Source organism: Camelina sativa, chromosome 4 (assembly GCF_030686135.1).
Source record: "Camelina sativa cultivar CO46 ecotype springtype chromosome 4, ASM3068613v1".
In the NCBI taxonomy this organism is placed as follows: domain Eukaryota; kingdom Viridiplantae; phylum Streptophyta; class Magnoliopsida; order Brassicales; family Brassicaceae; genus Camelina; species Camelina sativa.
The window spans coordinates 2509316-2521440 of record NC_141883.1 but is presented as its reverse complement, the minus strand read 5'-3'; the positions used below and the strand labels follow the sequence as shown (position 1 = coordinate 2521440).

At 39.2% G+C, this 12125-nt stretch overlaps 2 non-coding genes across 2 annotated transcripts; both read left to right on the top strand.

Moving 5' to 3' along the window:
* The first annotated feature begins 3604 nt into the window (after window positions 1–3604).
* On the top strand, window positions 3605–3711 carry LOC147945251 (small nucleolar RNA R71). The gene has a single exon (XR_015597922.1). It is a non-coding gene; the product is annotated as a small nucleolar RNA R71 (small nucleolar RNA).
* A 7917-nt stretch (window positions 3712–11628) lies between these two features.
* Window positions 11629–11735, top strand: LOC147945250 (small nucleolar RNA R71). The gene has a single exon (XR_015597939.1). It is a non-coding gene; the product is annotated as a small nucleolar RNA R71 (small nucleolar RNA).
* The last annotated feature ends 390 nt before the right edge of the window (window positions 11736–12125 follow it).

The following is a 12125-nucleotide window of genomic DNA, read 5'->3' as shown; positions in this document are numbered from 1 at the left end:
AAATGCATATGAAAACTATAGCTAATATGAGTAAAATAATGATGTTATCAACTCCCCCAGACTTAGACTTTGTTTGTCCTCAAACAAATAATCAAACTAAATCATGGAAAAGAGGTTTAGAAAATAATGGGAATTCACTTATCTTTGGGGATACCATCTTTGCACTCTTCTTCGCCTTGACATTAGGAACTTCCATTTGTAATCCACCATGAGAATCATCAGCGCTCCTTGATCCCACAATTCTTTAGAGTTTCCAGAATCTCCATTGTCATCTCTTTACATAAATTAAGCAGTAATAAAAAGTGAAATCTTACCAAGGGAAAATCGATCAGAGGCTTGTAGACTCTCTTCAAGCCAATACTTTTTTCATATGATTCCTTTCCTCTCCCTTTTCTCACTTCTTCTTTTTTTTTTTTTTTAAAAAAATCAAAGGTGTAGGCGAATACTAGGGTCATCGGTAATTTACCTACCCCTCGCTTCCAAGCTTTGTGTGATAATTTGACTCAAGAGTAGAATAATGAGGTCACAAGTAATTTACCTACCTCTCTAAACTGATCAAAATCATCTCATCTTTTATTCTCTCTCTCTTTTTTTTTTTTTTTTTGATAGAGTATTGAAGGGAAGAGAGAGGGGAACATACTTTTGAAGAAGTGCAATGTCTTGTGTGGCTTGAATGTAGAGATCTAGTCCAATGTATACCAATTCCCAGGGCTTGAAAATTAAGTCCGGTTTAGGTCCTATAAAAGTTATAGACAACGTTAGATCATCTGAATATCCATCGAATAGGGACTTGGGGGATTGTTGAGTCGGCTCACAGTCTTTCCAAACTTGGGTTCTGTTGTCAAGCATAATCAAGAGTCATAAGAGTGTTAATCCAAATCAAATAAACCGTTAGAATAAGATCATAATTCCCTACTAGTTTTCACTCAATTAAAAAAAATGTGACTCGATAAAACTTCAAAATTATTGATGTAAAAAGTGGAAAAAGGTCTCAAGTCAACAAAATAGAAAGTAGCATTAGTATAGGATGGAACATCCTTCCCCCCCAGACTTAAATCACACCGTCCTCGGTGGGAAAAAATAAAGAGTTGAGGATTAAAAATCATAAGGAAAAGTGTAGGGTTTAAGAACAATGTCACCTTGATGGAATGATGTTGTGTCGACTCTTAGACATTTTATGGTTGCCCAAAAAGTTGTCTAGAGTTCGGCTGTGGTATGAAAATGTGGTGACTAACCGTTTATACTTCCTTTGGTTGCTTGACATCGAGTTTGAACTAGGCTAAGTTCATTCGAATTGTGTTTGATATATCTCTAAATGCATCCTCCTTGAAACAAAAACCTAAAACCATCAATAATAATGAGAAATAAAAATAATAAAAACATACCTAAGTAAAAGAATGCTGATGGTAGGTGGTGAGGATGGTGTGGGTTTGGAGTTGTCTCGCGGTACACGAATGAACGGTCGAAGACATAAGCAACAAGTACGGTACGATACGCGGTACATGGTAAAGGACATGGCATTGGCTAAGGTTGGTACGGTTGGTGGGGACTCTCGGCATCGATCACTCAAGGATGGTGATGATCTGTCGCCTTCGGTATACATCGGTCACATTGGAGGTGGCCGGTCAGTAGGTGGTGCTTACCACTAGTCATAGTGTGCATTGCCAATCCATGGGGACTTCTTCTTCCTTCTTTTTGACTTTCTATTTTCTATTTTTTTGTGTTTTTTTTTTATGAAAACCTGAAACTAAAATGCAAAAATATTAATAATAAAAGAAAATAAAACCTAAAAATAAATACTTACTAGCTTGGGTTGCCTCCCAAGAAGCACACTTGTTTAACGTCGTTGGCTCGACGGTAGCGGCCAAGTTAGGCTTGAGAAGAGTTGACTTCGGGAATCAATGCTCCTTCGGCTCCTTTGATATCTTGATAGACTTCTCCAGCTTCAATAACAAGTTGTACTTTTGCAGAAGTTTCAAAAACTTTAGCAATGAAGAAGAACTTCTTTAGTATGCCTTATCATTTCTTGGATCTGTTCCTTACTTTCGTTGCTTAGCTCAGGAGGAACTATGATCTTGATCTTGGAAATTTGTGGTGGCTTAGGCGGTTTAGGTTGCTTGGGTAGCAGGTTGTTGGTACTTGTGGATGCAGAATGGTTGAATTGCTTCATCTTGTCTATGTTAGGATCCATCGACTCTTCATGTAATGAGTTGGTCGGCCATAGCTTCGGCTTGGAGAGAGTCAGATATAACTTCTTCTTGTTGATGTTGGCGAAGGTTGTCCTCTTTGACTTGTGGTCGATGATGGCTCCAATAGTAGCTAGGAATGGTCTTCCTAAGATCAATGGTCTCTCGGTTTTGTCTTCCATATCCAGGATGTGAAAATCAGTAGGAACTATGCAGTCTCCTACTACAAGTTGTAGGTCTCGAACAAATCCATCGGGAACCTTTTGTGATGAGTCTCCAAAGACTAAACTGAGGTTGGATGGTGATATATCTCGTAATCCTAGTGTATCGGCTACACTTCTTGACAGAACATTAACATTAGCACCAGAATCCCAAAGAGAGTTAGAGAATTCAATGCCTGTTATGGAGCATGAGCAAACAAAACGTCCAGGGTCTTCAGCTTTAGGTAGTCTCCTTAAGGGGTAGTGGCTTTCGGTTTCTTCATCAAATGGACATGTCATACGGATAGCATCTTCATAAGATTCAAAGAGTGGTACCATAGGCTTAGCTTCACGGTAGGTGTGGGCTGGTACGGCTGAGATAGCATTGCAATATCCTTTAGGATTCTCTTCGGGTTTTCCCGGAAGTACACCAACTTGGCGTGGTACATCATTGGCGGTTTGAGCATCTTGAGTTCAAGCTTCTTAACATGGATAGAAATGCTTTCAAACTTCCCATTCAGTTCGGTATAGATTTTATCCATCCTTGAGTTGATATATCTTGATTGCTTTTGAAAAGCAACAAGGAGTTCTTGCATCTTTATGTCAACGTTAGCAACGACTTGAGAGGAAGGCGCCTGGGCAGGTCCGGATTGGAAAGGCGGCTTGTTGTTGTTGAATTGAGGTCGCAGCTGAAAGTTGTTGTTGTTGTTTCCACCATAGTTGTTGCCTTGAAAGCGGTTAGCTTGCTGAGGATAATTCTGATCTTGGGGATTCTCCACATTTGGGTTCCTATAAGAAAGGTTAGAAGTATTTCTAAAGTTGTTGTTGAAGTTGTTGTTGTACCCTCGGTTTTGGTAGTATCCTTGAGCACCAACATAGTTGACTTCTTCTTCTTGGTCATAAGAATCTTCTTGGAAAGGCTCCATGTTTCCATTGTTAATAATCTCACAAGAGTTTACTCCGCGTTGTTGGTTCCTTATAAGTTGGTTCATCATGTTCTTGAGGTCAACAATCTCCTTAGCGTCGGAATTGCTAGAACGGATGGTTCTATTAAAATCGGTGCAAGTGTTGCTACTACTTGCGGCAAGGTTGTCGATGAGAGCTCATCCTTCTTGAACGGTCTTCGTAGTAAAATCTCCATTGCTGGCCGTGTCGAGTGAAAGTTGATACTTAGGGTGTAATCTTCTATAGAAAGTACTTAAGAGGTTACCTTGAGCAAAACCATGATGGGGGCAGTCACGTTCATAGTCCTTGAAACGTTCCCATGCTTCATAAAAATTTTCGACCGGTCCTTGTTGAAAACTTTGCAGCTTGTTGCGAAGAAATTTGGATCTCGACTTGGTGTAGAAGTGGTTGCGAAAGGCTGACTTGCATCCTTCCCAGCTAGTAAGCGATCCAGGAGGTAAAGACTTTAACCATCTATGAGCCTTGTCGGCTAGAGAGAAAGGAAAAAGCTTACACTTCAAGTATTCTTCGGGAATTCCATTGGTTCTTGTTGTAGAGCAGATTTCTTCAAAAAGATCAATGTGGTCCATCAGATGTTCGGTAGTAAGGCCATGGAACTGATTTTGTTTCACCAAACCAATAATTTGAGGTTTAATCTCGTAATCCCGTCTTGGAGGATGAGTGATACGGATTGCAGCGCGGTCTTGAACGAATTGGTTAGGAGCATCATAATCGGCTATGGTACAGTTAGGTGCTGCACGTCTTAGCAGGTGCACATAAGCAGGTTGTCTTCCGCCAGCTTGAGGTAGTGGTGGATTAACGACGAGAGCAGGCTGGTGAGGAGGAACATCGAGGTTGTCTCCTACGCCTAGAGGATTAGCATCACAAGGAACTTGTATATTGTCTCGGCCAACTTCAGGGTCGATTTGCGGATCAGCGGCTACAAGGTTGGGGTTTCCACCTTGTGCAAGAATCGGTTCTCCTTGCTCGTTGAGGGCAGGAGGTATCAGCGGTTGGTGGAGGTTAAGGAGACCTTGGTCCTGGTTCCTTTCTTTGGCCATGAGTTGTTGTCTTTGAAGTTTCCTAATTTCACGTTCTAGTCGATCAATGTCTTGAATTGGAGATACGGTTCTGGAGGGTTGACTCCTAGTCATGCATTACAAAATCCAAAAACAGAAACTAAAAGGGAAAATAGAGGTTATCGATAAACAAGAAAATTAAAACTAAAATTTAAAAATTTAAAAGAAAATTTTCAAAGTATCTTAGACGAGAGTTCTTATCAAATTCAATGGGCAGCTAGTTACTCCCTGGCAACGACGCCAAAAAGCTTTGATGTCTGTAGAATTTCACTCCAAATCTTTTACCTGAAAAGACTACACGACGACTGAAAGTGCACAGTTAATCAATTGTAGTATTTTAGGATCGATCCCACAGAGAGTAATAGCAAACACAAATTGAATTATAAGAGAAAGAACTATGGCTAAGACTAAAGAAGAGATTGAGGTTTTGGTTTTCCTAATAACTATTGCAAGAAAATAAAAGTAAATAAAAGCGGTTTAAAACTATAAGACTAAGGCGTTGGGCGTTTTGGAAGTCATCTCAGGGTTTTCATGGTGCTAAGCAATATTAAGTGTAAGATTTAACAAGTAAATACTAATTTTCGGTCTAGGTTCTCAACTACGAAACACTAATGAACTAACAAGCTATTCTCATAGAATGAAAGTCTAAAGTCTTCACACTCCGTTACTCAACTTTCGCAGGCAACGACGCATGTCAACCAGCTAGTTAAACAAGTTCGATACATTCACCAAACTTCGCAACTCAACTTACGCAGGTTACGAGCAAGGTTTCAGTATAACACTAGTTCGGAGAAGTAGGATAACGCAGTTAGCGCTCCCGTTCTCTAGATCAGTACTTGGTGATCAATCCAAGCATAAGCATTAAGATAAAGATGTCCCAAAAGAACTCTATAATAAAACTGAAAATAAGATCTAACAACCTAATTGAAGCGAACCATGAATTCTCCTTGAATCACCCCATAGAACCCAACAAATAAAACTACTCGCTCATGATGCAAAGAAACGACATTGATATTATAATGTATAGCATCAAAAGTGTATCAATAAACAAAAAGGGGTTCAAAGAAACTTCTCTATTTGTCACAAAAGTAATTTGATCCCAAAAGCTATGTAAGTATGAAAGAAATAAGGAAGAATAGAGATTTGGTGTCTTCGGCGATGGCTTCTAAGAGGAGGTGAGAGAGGACGAGCTTCGACGGTGGTAGAGGAGTATCTGGTCGTCTCTAGGTCGGCTGCTGGTGGTGTGGATGAAGAACTTAGCGGCACAAAGGAAGCACACCTCAAAACCCTAGGTCTTAAAAGTATTTATAGGGTTTTGTTTAGGGTTAGGGTTTTGTAAGGGTAAAAACGTCTTCTCTTCTTAATTGCAGGACAAGGGGAGGAAAAAGAGGCTTCTGGACCATATAGGAGGCTTGGACTGGGCCGCAGTGGTGGTAGCTGGTCAGGCCTTGAATGAAAACCCATCGGCTGGTTGCTTCTCTTTACGTCGGTTTATAACACGTCTCGGTAAATCGGGTATAACTTCCGGATGAATGAATGGATTGACTTGATTACACTTCGAGGAGAAAGATGACTCTTCCAGATTTCCAAAGACACCAAGCATGATATATTTTGAGTTCTGAAAGCTCTTCAAAAGTTGCTCGTACTGTAAAGCTCTGAAACTTTCCTAAAACGTATTTTCCTTGTCTTTTGCTCCAAATTGCTATAAAACCTGTAAAACCTTATTGAAACCTGAAATACTTGATAATAGACATTTTATACTTGAAATCTCATCAAACTCTTCATAAATTCATATGAAAACTATAGCTAATATGAGTAAAATAATGATGTTATCAACCACCAATTTTCTCATTGTTAGATAGTATCTCATTAAAGTCCCCAACCAAAACCCAAGGTCCATCTTTAGTTCGAGATATAGGACAAATAAAACTAGAAGTTATTATTCTTAATGTTTACATCAATGATTCTAGCATCTTTAAAGATTTGGGATACTGAAATATTGTTTTTCTACAACAAGGCTAAGCCACCACTCCTACCATGAGGGGGCACCGTAATTACATTAGGAAATCTTAGAGAATGAGCAAAGTCACAAACCATAGCACACTTATTAAGAGTTTCAACAAGAAATAACATATCCAAGAGATGATCGTCACAGATACATTGGGGGCACCGGGCCCCCCGCCTCTATCTATCTCATTGGTTGCTGATATGCTCAAATTTACCCTAGAGCTACTCTCTCAAATTAAGAGATCAATTGTAGTATTTAGGGATCGTATCCACAAGGACTCTAGATCACACAATAGATTTATTAATCTTTTAATTAAGCTAAACAGAAATAAATTGTATTAAAAGATCAAAAGAGCAAGAAAATCAATAAAAAGAAGAGTTAATTCAATAAAAGAGACGATATGTTCAGGGAAATTCATAAAAATCAGATAAAATAATTGTTAGGATTTATTAAGAACAATTCTAGAACTCAAATCACAAAGGTAATATTAACCAGCTCTCGCTGCGAAAATTATCTAAGTCTAAAAACTAGAATTCCAAATCTCTTCGCAAATCCTAACGATTAAACTAGCATTAAATTCAGGTTTGATAAGTTCACAAAATCCCTAAATCAAATCTCTCTGTAAATAGGTATTTTGCTCATCTAAGATTATTTCAGGAAATTAATAACACTCTCATGTCTATCAATTAACCTAAGATCAGATTCTAGGTTGCTCTCGCTACTCTAGAATACACAATAAACCAATCTAGATGAAGAATTCTATAGATATTAACCTAACAATCTGATATCCTAACAATTCATGAATTCCTTTGAAAACCCTAAACCTAACAAGAGATCTACTCAGACATGATCAATGAAACACAAATCATGAATAAAATAGATATCATTAAGAGATTAAAAGAAGTGGAAAAAGAGTTTTGAATCTTCTCTGGAAGGAGTCTTGATTCTTCTCTCCAAAAACTCTCTAAAATCTCTCAGGGTCTTCTCTCAAAAGTTGCAGGGAAAAATAAAGCTTAGGTCTAAACAATGACCATAAAAATCCTATATATATTCCTAAAACACGGCCAGGGACTAATGATGCAAATATGGAAACTTTGGGGCAGTTTTGTAAATATTCAAAACTTGTGGGAAAACTTCCGATTCTTCTTGTGGCTCTGCATTGATCGACACTATGGCTGCATCGACCGATGCTTACTCTTTAACTTGTCTCCTAACTTCGCAGCTTCAGCCTCAATGCTTGATTATACTCCAAATCCTCCTATTTAGCTAAATTAAGCTCCCATCCATCCTAAATCCTATAAAGACTCAAAAGACTCTAAAAATACCACAAAGACTCTATAAATAAGACTTATATCATGGCTAAAAACCATGATATATCAACGCCCCCAGACTTAGCCTTTGCTTGCACACAAGCAAAACATAAACTTAGACCTGTGAAAGAGGTTTGAAAACGCAGAAACTCATTTTCTTTTTAAAGTAATGCCATGATCATCCAAACCATAATCCATATGCTTAGAAGATAAATCCAAATCGAACCACCATGTACTTCTCCGTCGACTTTTGTAGCATCCCAAATTCAAACCAAATTCCACTACTTCCTCCATTACGCCTTCATCGGTGGGACTCCTCAATTTGATCAATGTCAAGAACCTTCTAGACTTATTCCCGTGTAATACCATAACAAACAAGATATAACTTTTACCACATGTGGTACTCTTTCTCTCCCCCAGACTTATTTTATTTAATATTCCTTTGAGCTTTGCTTTGTTTTTTTTAAATATTTTTTCTTTTTATCAAAGGTGTAGGCGAATAATGGGGTCATCGGTAATTTACCTACCCCTCGCTTCCAAGCTTTGTGTGATCATTTGACTCAAGAGTAGAATAATGAGGTCACAAGTAATTTACCTACCTCTCTAAACTGATCAAAATCATCTCATCTTTTATTCACTCTCTTTCTTTTTTTTTTTTTTTTTTAAACAAAGTTCTCAGGAAAAATATTTCAAACTTTAAATAAAGGAGAGGAGTACCAATTTTTTCTTTTGAAATCTTACTTGTCAGGTATGAACAAGGAGTCAAGCTCTATGAACATCAATCTCCTTGATGAGGTAAAAAGAAAAGTACATAAATTATCTCAGGCTTTTAGGATTCTATTGGAAATTTGGATGTTTCTGGTTTACTGGTCAGCCATTGTATTTGTCATTAGTCGGATTGTGGATTCAATCTGCAGCATTAATCAACCAATGCAGTACACTAAAAAGAAAGATCATAGTTTCCAACAAAATTTTGACTCAATAAAACCATTTTTTTTTACACTCAAAAACAAAAATGTAGTTAGTAACTGCCTCCCCCAGACTTAAACAACATTGTCCCCAGTGTTATCAAGTAAGAGATTGGCGAAGAAAAATAAACAAAATCGAATAAGTATTGAAATTGTGAACAAAATCGTGTTACCAATCCGGATGTTCTGTGTCGACCAATGCTGATGATGTGTCGGTCGATGCACTCTGCAGATGCAGAGTGTTCGAACATTGCTCCTGAGTTAGCTGCGATTAATTTGTGTTTTTCTCTCATTCTTGGGATATTAGCACTGCTAAGAATCACTTAAACACAAGATTAAACACAACATGATAGATAAAAGTTCATAATTCAATACAAATTCAAACTGACTCAAAGCAAGAATAAAAATGACTCAAAGTGGAAAAGAAAAACCTATGAGTGGGTTGCCTCCCACTAAGCGCTTGTTTTCAGTCATTAGCTTGAATGTGTCAGATCTCAAGCATCCGGTAGATCGGAACATGGTAATGAATGTGTCCGAGAGAATGTCCTCTTCATCCAAGGTGGTGTATAGGCAATAGGTGCATGAGGAACCGGACCAGGACGAGATTGAGGTATGGGTGGCTTTCTCTTATGCCATGCAAAATTATCAACAGAAGAAACAAGCGCTATACGATAATCTCGTGGCTTGGTTAACTCGAAAACAGTTTTTGTACCTTTGAAATGCTTATTTATGAATGGAGAACGTTTGGGTGAAGAAAATGCATACCTTGGCCTTACTTGTGGGTTCTTGACTGTGGAATGGTGAGATTTTAGCTTTACAACTGGTCTAGGACTTGCAGCTAAGAAATCAACTCGTGTATCTTCGGTTTTGGACAAGTCCGGACATTCTTGTGAAGGTGTGTCGATTGATGCAACAACTGCATCGATCGATGTTGAGCCTGTAACTCGTGTTTCTTCAACGATTTTGCAACTTTCCTCAGCTATCCGTGTTTCCATTACAAAAACATCATCTACCAGCGACTTGTCATGGATCAGAACCTCATCATGGTCTCTAGTACAGATTAGATTATCTCCACTCCAATCTTCAAGCTTAACAGCTTGCTTACTCACTTTCTCAACAATCTCCAACTCTTTGACATACCCAGCAGTAATGTCTCCATGAAGCTCTATGATCGGATTGTCATCAGAAACAATCTCCACAGAAAATGTCTGACCATCAATAGTGGAAACCCTTCTCAGCTTGTCCATTTCAAAGTTCATAACCAAATCTTCTACATTCAAGGCTATGTGTCCCTTCTTAACATCAATGATGGCACCAGCTGTAGCCAAGAAAGGGCGTCCTAAGATGAGAGGATCACTAGGCTCTTTGTCATACTTCAACACCACAAAGTCAGTGGGAATCATGCAATCTCCAATCTTGATTGGAATATCCTCTAAGACACCTTCTGAAATCCTTCTGGACCGATCAGCTAAGATAAGAGAGATCATAGTTGGCTTGAAATCCGTCATCCCAAGTCTCACAGCAACAAAATGTGGCATCAAGTTTATACTAGAACCGAGATCACAAAGTGAATGAGCAAACCGTTCTGTAGAGATAGAGCAATCAAGTACGAAACTTGCAGGATCTGGTAACTTCTCAGCAGTCCTGCACTGAATTACTGCACTCACTTCCTTAGAAACAACCAATTTCTGCTTCTTTTCTTTCTTTCTCTGTGGAGGCTGCTTCAACAGAATTGAGCTGACATCCTTGGTTAGCAAAGCTCCTTCCTCAAGACTCAAACCATTGGTGACCATCCGCTTCACATACCGCTTAATCCCAGGAGAAAACTTGACAGCATCAATTAAAGACATCTCAATCATTACCTTGTCCATCATAGTTTTGCATCTAGCTTCCTCAAGCTCCTGCTTAGACCTCCTAGGCTTAGAAAAAGGAACCTTAGGCTTATAAGCTTTTTCTGAATCGATTTATGGAACTAGAAGAGAAACCGGAGCTGTTCGTGGGGGTTGTCGATCGATACTGATGGAGCATCGATCGATGCTCTCGTTCTGTAATCTGTTTTCCTCGATGGATGGTGACTGCATCGGTCGATGCATTGTGATGGCATCGATCGATGCTGGTTCTACTTTTGTCGTATTATGGTTTTCTCTTTCATTGACCAGAATTGCATTGCAAGCATGCCTTGGATCCGTCTCTGTTCTTCTAGAAAGAAGTTCCTCTTGTCTTTTAACAGACCCAACAGTCTGAATCACTTGATTCTCCAGCTTCTTAACATGAGTGTTTAATGCATCAAACTTGCCAGTAAGCTCAGTATAGACATTGTTCAATCTTACCATTGAATGTCACTGTCAACTGCTCCTGTCCTTGAAGAATCTGCTCAAGCATTGTTTCCATCCTACTTTCAGTTGTCTTAGGAGGAGGAGATTGGTAAGAGGAGTTGCCATAGGTTCTGATGTAACCACTGCTCTGCTACTATTTCTGATAATCTTGCTTAGGAATAAAGCCTGTAGAATTAGACTGATAATTGTTGCGCTGGTTGTTTCCACTGAAAGACCTATTGCCTTGCTGATTTCCAAACCTTTGGCCTTGATTCCCATACACAAAGTTGACATCTTCTTCTACATTTTACGGCTCTGGCTCAAAAATCTCAATATCTTCATCAAAATTGACTGACTTCTTTCCAACAAGAAGGTTATGAATTGTATCCAACTTGGCATTCACTGTAGCAAACTGGTTTGAATCATACCCTTCATTTGCTCTTTTCTGCTCTAAGTCTGCATTCTTGGTACTGTTGCTTGATGCTAGCCTCTCTATCAACTTTTCAGCCTCATTTGGGTACCTTGTCTTGACGTTCCCATCACTAGCAGCATCCAAAGCCATCTGATACTTCCAATCAATACCACTGAAGAAGATACTACTCAGCTGCACCTCTGAGAACCCATGATGCGGACAATCTCTCTGGTATGCTTTGAACCTTACCCAAGCAGCTTTGTAAGATTCAGCAGGTCCTTTTCTAAAGGTGGAGAGCTTAATCCTAAGCTCATCAGACATCACATCATCATAGAAGTAGTTCAAGAATGCCACCTTGATGTCATGCTAGGTTGTCAGAGATCCCGGTTTGAGTTGTCTTAGCCAATGAGAAGCTTCTCCAGCAAGAGAGTAGGGGAAGAGCTTGCAATAGAGATAGTCCTCTGTAACTCCATTAGCCTTGATGCTGGTGATTATATCCTCAAAGTGCTCAATATGGTCCAGAGGCTTCTCATGCGGCAAGTTTTGGAATGGCCTTTGTCCAACAAGAGCGAAGTAGGCAGGCTTCAGCTCAAAATCATTCCTTAGGAAGGGAGGAAGGACAATTGCGGAGCGGTTCTCATAGAACAAGTCTGGTCTGTTGAAGTCCGCAAGAGTTTTGACAAGCTCTCCATTGTCATCCTG